Here is a 7,518-nt window from a genome sequence, read left to right as displayed (position 1 = left end):
TTGGACTCTGTTTGGTATTGATTTCTGTGGAAGATAAAAACAAGGAAAAAACAGCAACTGGCACTTGGCACTAGGTTAATATGTTAGTCCCAAAAATGATATAAAATAGCATAATGATGCATATAAAACATCTAGGATGGATAATATAATAGTATGGAACAATAAAACATTATAGATACATCGGAGACGTATCAAGCATCCCCAAGCTTAATTCCTACTCGTCCTCGAGTAGGTAAATAATAAAAACATAATTTTTTATGTGGAATGCTACCTAACATGTTTATCAAGTAATATTTCTTTTATGTAGCATGAATATTCAGATCCATAAGATTCAAAACAAAAGTTTAATATTGACATAAAACAATAATACTTCAAGCATACTAATAAAGCAATCATGATATTTTCAAAATATCATGGCTAAAGAAAGTTATGCCTAGAAAATCATATAGTCTTGTCATGCTCCATCTTCTTAACACGAAATATGTATCATGCACAACCCTGATGACAAGCCAAGCAATTGGTTCATACTTTTTAACGCGCTTCAGCCTTTTCAACTCTCACGCAATAGATGAGCGTGAGCCATGGATATAGCACTATGGGTGGAATAGAAGGTGGTAGTAGACAAAAAGGAGAAAGAAATTCTCACACCAGCTAGGCAAATTAATAGGCTATGGAGATGCCCATCCATTGATATCGATGTGTGAGAGTAGGGATTTCCATGCAACGGATGCACTAGAGCTATAAGTGTATGAAAGCTCAAAAAGAAAACTAAGTGGGTGTGCATCCAACTTGCTTCCTCACGAAGACCTCAGGCATTTGAGGAGCCCATCATTGGAATATACAAGCCAAGTGCTATAATGAAAAAATCCCACTAGTAATATGTGAAAGTGACAATAGAGGAGACTCTCTATGATGAAGAACATGGTGCTACTTTGAATCACAAGTGTGGAAAAAGGATAGTAACATTGTCCCTTCTCTCTTCTCTCATTTTCCTTTTTTCTTTTTCTTTTTTTCTTCTTTTCTTCTTTTTTTCTTTTTTTCTTTTTTTCATCCGGAGCCTCATCCCGACTTGCGGGGGAATCATATCCTCCATCATCCTTTCCTCACATGAGACAATGCATAATAATGATGATCATCACACTTTTATTTACTTACAACTCGATACTAGAACAAAAATATGGCTCTATATGAATGCCTCCGGCGGTATACCGGGTTGTGCTATGATCTAGCGTGACATGTATAAAAATATGAGCCAAGCCACAAATACAATGCCAACTACATGATCATGCAAAGCAATATGACAATGATGGTATGTGTCAGAATAAAATGGAACCGTGGAAGTTGAATGGCGATATATCTCGGAATGGCTATGGAAATACCATAATAGGTAGGTATGGTGGCTGTTTTGAGGGAAGGTACAAGAGGGTTTTAATGCACCGGCGAAAGTTGCGCGGTACTAGAGTGGCTCGCAAAGGTGGAAGGGTGAGAGTGCATTTAATCCATGGACTCAACATTAGTCATAAAGAACTCACATACTTATTGCAAAAGTTTATTAGCCCTCGAAGCAAAGTACTACTATGCATGCTCCTACAGGGATGGATTGGTAGGAAAAGACCATCGCTTGTCCCAGACCGCCACTCATAAGGAAGACAATCAATAATAAATCATGCTCTAATTTCATCGCATAACGAAAGGCCATACGTGCATGCTTCGGGAATCACAAAGCTTAACACAAGTATTTTTACTAAACCACAATTACTAACTAGCATGACTATAATATCACCATCTTTATATCTCAAAACAAATGCAAGGAATCAAACTTCTCATATCTTCAATGATCTTCATGAAAGTTTTTATTACATCCCTCTTGAATACCCATCATATTAGGACCAAATTCATAATCTAAGAAAATTGTCATACTATTTATTAGACTCTCAAAATAATATAAGTGAATCATGAGAGTTCACCAATTTCTTCAAAATAAAACCACCGCCGTTCTCTAAAAAGATATAAGTGAAGCACTAGAGCAACTGCCTAGCTCAAAAGATATAAGTGAAGCACATAGAGTATTCTAATAAATTCATGACTAATGTGTGTCCCTCTCAAAAGGTGTGTACAGAAAGGATGATTGTGTTAAACTAAAATGCCAATAAATCAAAGATTCATATAGCACAAGACGCTCCAAGCAAAACACATATCATGTAGTGAATAAAAATATAGCCTCATGTAATTTACCGATGGATTGTAGACAAAAGAGGGGATGCCATCCGGGGCATCCCCAAGCTTACATGCTTGGTTGTCCTTGAATATTACCTTGGGGTGCCTTGGGAACCCCCAAGCTTAGGCTCTTGCCACTCCTTATTCTTTAATCCATCGAAACTTCACCCAAAACTTGAAAACTTCACAACACAAAACTCAACAAAAAACTCGTGAGCTCCGTTAGTCTAATAAAAGCAAATCACCACTTAGGTACTGTTGTGAACTCATTATAAATTAATATTAGCAATATATATACTTTAGTACAACTTCACTATGGTTCATACCCCCCAATACTACCCATAGATTCATCAAAATAAGAGAACAATGCATAGAAAACAGAATCTGTCAAAAACAGAACAATCTGTGAAGACCTGAATATTGCTCATACTTCTGTAACTCCAAAAATTCTGAAAAAATTAGGACGACCTGCGAAATTTGTATATTGATCTTGTGTAAAAATTCAGAACAAGAACACATTTCTGTGAATTTAAACAATTCCTAAACTGGTCGCAAAAGTTTCTGTTTTCAGCAAAATCAAATCAACTATCACCATAGATCATCCCAAAGGCTTTACTAGGCACAAACAGCAATTAAAACTCTTAAACACAATCATAACACAAGTATAATTGTATATATATTAAAATGAGAAGAAAAATCAAGAAAAACAAATTTAACATTGGGTTGCCGCCCAACAAGCGCTATTGTTTTATGCCCTTATTTAGGCATAATTCATAGATCTAGGTATTTTCATCTTTGGTATGCAATCCATAAGTAGCCCTCATAATAGATTCATATGTCAACTTAATATTCTTTCTTGGAAGTGTTACATGCCCTTCCTTAATGGAAAGTGAAATCTAATGTTTCCTTCTTTCATGTCAATCATTGCACCAATTGTTCTAAGTAAAGGTCTACCAAGAATTATAGGGCATGTAGGATTGCAATCTATATCAAGCACAATAAAAGCTACGGGCACATAATTCCTATTTGCAACAATAAGAACATCATTAATTCTTCCCATAGGTTTCTTAATAGTAGAATCCGCTAAGCGCAAATTCAAAGAACAATCATCAAATTTATGGAAACCTAACACATCACATAAAGTTTTTTGGAATAGTTGAAACGCTAGCACCCAAATCAAACAAAGCATAGCACTCATAATTTTTAATCATAATATTAATAGTAGGTTCGCATTCATCATGAAGCTTTCTAGGAATTGAAACTTCCAACTCAATTTTTGCTTCAAAGGACTTCATCATAGCATCAACGATACGTTTAGTAAAAGCCTTATTTTGATTATAAGCATGAGGTGAAATTAAGCATGGATTGTAACAAGGAAATACACTCAATCAAAGAACAATTATCATAATTAAAGTCCTTGAAATCCAAAAGAGTGGGCTCATACTTAAAGTTTTGACCTCACCAATCCCAGTTTTATCAATTTTTTCATTAGGATCATCACCCTCGAAATTATTGGGACGCGTTCTAGCTAAAGTTGACTCTTCTCCAGTCCCTCTTTCATCAAGTTTAACATTAGCAAACAAAGATTCAATAGGATTCACGCCAATCACTTTAAGATCTTCATCATGATTATCACGAAAACTAGAAGAACATGCTTTTCTAGCCAATTTCTCTTAGCTCGGCGATTCTCTCCCTACTTTCATTAATAGAAATTTGAATAGATTCCAGAGACTCATTAATATCAAGCTCGGGTGGCATAGATCTAATCTTAAAGGAATCAATCTCATCAGAAACTCTATCAACGTTTCTAGTCAAATCATCAATCTTAAGCAATTTTGTTCTACCATAGCATTGAAAATCTTTTGAGACTTAATGAAACATTTAATATTATTCTCAAGATCAGAGGGCATCTTATTATAATTTTCATAAGAATTGTTGTAGAAATTATCATAATTATTAGAGGAATTACTACGAAACAACCTAGGATTAAAATTGCCTCTATACGCGTTATTACCAAAATTGTTCCTACCAACAAAATTCACATCCATAGATTCATTGTTATTATCAATCAAAGTAGACAAATTCATATCATTAGGATCAATATGAGCACTCTTACTAGAAACAATTTCATAAGTTCATCCATCTTTCCACTCAAAGTATTAATTTCTTTAATAACATGCACTTTTTTACTAGTAAAAGATCTTTCGATATGCCATTGAGAGTAATTTGCCATAATATTATCTAGGAGTGTAGCAACTTCTCCTAATGTGATTTCCATAAAAGTACCACCCGCGGTGGAATCTAAGAGATTTCTAGATGCAAAATTCAATCCAGGACAAAAAATTTGTATGATCATCCATAAACTTAAACCATGACTAAGGCAATTTCTTATCATTAATTTCATCCTATCCCAAGATTGTGCAACACGTTCATGATCAAGTTGCTCAAAATTCATTATATCGTTCATAAGAGAGATGATCTTAGCGGGAGGAAAATACTTGGAGATAAAAGCATCCTTACACTTACTCCATGAATCAATACTATTTTTAGGCAAGGATGAAAGTTTTAGCACGATCCTGTAGTGAGAACGGAAATAACTTCAATTTAACAATATAATTATCCACATCTTTTTTCTTTTGTATATCACACAATTCAATGAAGATACTAAGATGAGATGCAGCATCTTCATTAGGACTACCAGAAAATTGTTCTTTCATAACAAGATACAACAAAGCGGCATTAATTTCATAGGATTCCGCACTAGTGGCGGGAGCAATCGAGTACTAATAAAATCATTATTATTAGTGTTGTAAAAATCACAGAACTTAGTATTTTCTTGAGACACCCTGACAAAGCAAGCAATCAAGCAAACAAAAAGCACTACTAGAAAACGGCCTACTAGTGGCGCACCAGTTTTGCCTACTAATGGCGCACTACTGGTGCGCCACTAGCATCACGCCACTAGTAATTTTTACTAATGGCGCACCAGTGGTGCGCCATTAGTATCTGGTATACTAATGGCGCACCAGTGGTGCGCCATTAGTATATGCCACGGTGCGCCATTACTATCGGACTTAGTGATGGCGCACCACATAGAAGTGCGCCATTAGTAACAATTTTTTTTCAAAATTTTTTTCAGAAATATTTTTTTTAAAAAAATTTAAATTTTTTATTATTTTTTTCAGAAATATTTTTTTCAAAAAAAATTCAAAAAAATGTTCAATTTCTTTTAATCTCGGGTCACTATGGCTTAATCTCAGGTCAAATCGCACTAAGTGGTCAAACTTCCCGGAAGGTCACCCATCCTAACACTACTCCAGCCCGAGCATGCTTAACTTTGCGGTTCTATCCAACCCCAACACCACCTCACTTAATAGCCACTTGTTGATATATCTATCATATCAATCCTATTAAACCTTGTTGATGTCTAGGACTTTGTTCATATTCATGAGTATGATGAAATTTTGAAAAATATTTCAAACTTCCCTGTCATATTACGAATCATTTTTTGAAAAAAAATCCAAAAAAAAATTCAAAACCAATATTTTGTTCTGTTACTAGTGGCACACCTAGCAACCGGTGCGGCACTAGTAAGTTTGAAAAATTTTGAATTTTTTTGCCTCTAGATCTTGAAAGCCCCGTATCTTTTTTTCTGTTAGGTTTTTGAGGATTTTGAAAATGTTTAACGGGGTTCCCCCCGTTAAATTCGGATGTAACTTTTCGAGTAGATGATTTTTCATATAAAAAACTTTTTCATTCGAGTTCGTATGCAAAAGTTATGCCCATTTTAAGAAATTCCAGAGAGATTTTGCAAATAAAGTCAAAATTCATATTTGTTAATTTTCCCAACAACTAGACCACATATCACATGGGAAACTTATTTTCTTTTATTTTTTTGACATTTCCATCATTTTCTTTTATTTTTTTTAAACTGAAAAGGCGGTCCACGGGGGGGGGGGGGGGGGGGGGTTGCATTCGGTGGAATGGGCCAAGTTACTAATGGCGCACCGTGGGGGGTGGTGCGCCATTAGTAGTTCAACTAGTAATGGCGCACCACCCCAACCGTGCGCCATTAGTAGTTTTTCAAAAAAATAAAAAAAATTGAAATAAAATTTGTAACAAAATTACTAATGGCGCACCTGTGAGTGGTGCGCCATTAGTAGTTCAACTAGTAATGGCGCACCGTGGGAGTGGTGCGCCATTAGTAGTTGAACTAGTAATGGCGCACCGTCCCACGGTGCGCCATTAGTAGTTTAAAAAATAAAAATAAAAAAAATTTGAAATTTTTTTTTGAAACATAATTACTAATGGCGCATCATGGGATGGTGCGCCATTACTAGTTGAACTACTAATGGCGCACCATCCCACGGTGCGCCATTAGTAGTTTTGAAAAAATTAAAAAAAAATTACTAATGGCGCACCGTGGATGTGGTGCGCCATTAGTATTTTCACACTAATGGCGCACCAACACATGGTGCGCCATTAGTATATAGTAATGGCGCACCACATGTCTGGTGCGCCATTAGTGGCCATATCATCTATAGCCCTTTTCCTAGTAGTGAAGCAAACGGAAATACGAACGGAAAGAAGGCAAATACGTTTGTGTTTTTTTGAAAATGTTTTAGAAGTGGGGGAGATGAAAACGAGAGGCAAATGGCAAATAATGTAAGTGCAAGAGATGAGAGTTTATGATAGGTACTTGGTACGCTGGATGTACATCCTCCCCGGCTACGGCGCCAGAAATTCTTCCTGCTACTTCTTGAGCTTGCGTTGGTTTTCCATTGAAGAGGAAAGGGTGATGCAGCAAAGTAGAGATAAGTATTTCCCTCAGTTTAAAACCAAGGTATCTATCCAGCAGGAGGAACACACAAGTCCCCAATAGATGCACCTGCACAAATAAACAAATACTTGCACCCAACGCAAAAAAGGGGTTGCCAATCCCTTCATGGTCACTTGCAAGGATGAAATCTGATAGAGATTGATATAAAAGATAACTAAAAGTGCAAAATAAGGTAAAGATAAATAAATTGCAGCAAGTTTTTTTTGTGTTTTTGGTTTTATAGATCTGAAAATAATATGATAAAAATAGACCCGGGGACCATAGTTTTCAGTAGAGGCTTCTCTCTTGAAAGAACATATACGGTGGGAAAACAAATTACTTGTGACACCTTGGTTTTTGCTTCTTTTTTCTGGTGTTTATTGCATATTTGATTTGAATTTGAGTTTTTCAATTAACTCATTTGGACAAAGCACTTGGGTATTCTTTTGGTTTCCACCCAAGTGACTCCTAGCACTCTCAAA

The sequence above is a fragment of the Aegilops tauschii genome, chromosome 6 (genome assembly GCF_002575655.3).
Source record: "Aegilops tauschii subsp. strangulata cultivar AL8/78 chromosome 6, Aet v6.0, whole genome shotgun sequence".
NCBI lineage: Eukaryota > Viridiplantae > Streptophyta > Magnoliopsida > Poales > Poaceae > Aegilops > Aegilops tauschii.
Note: the sequence above shows the minus strand (reverse complement) of the source record.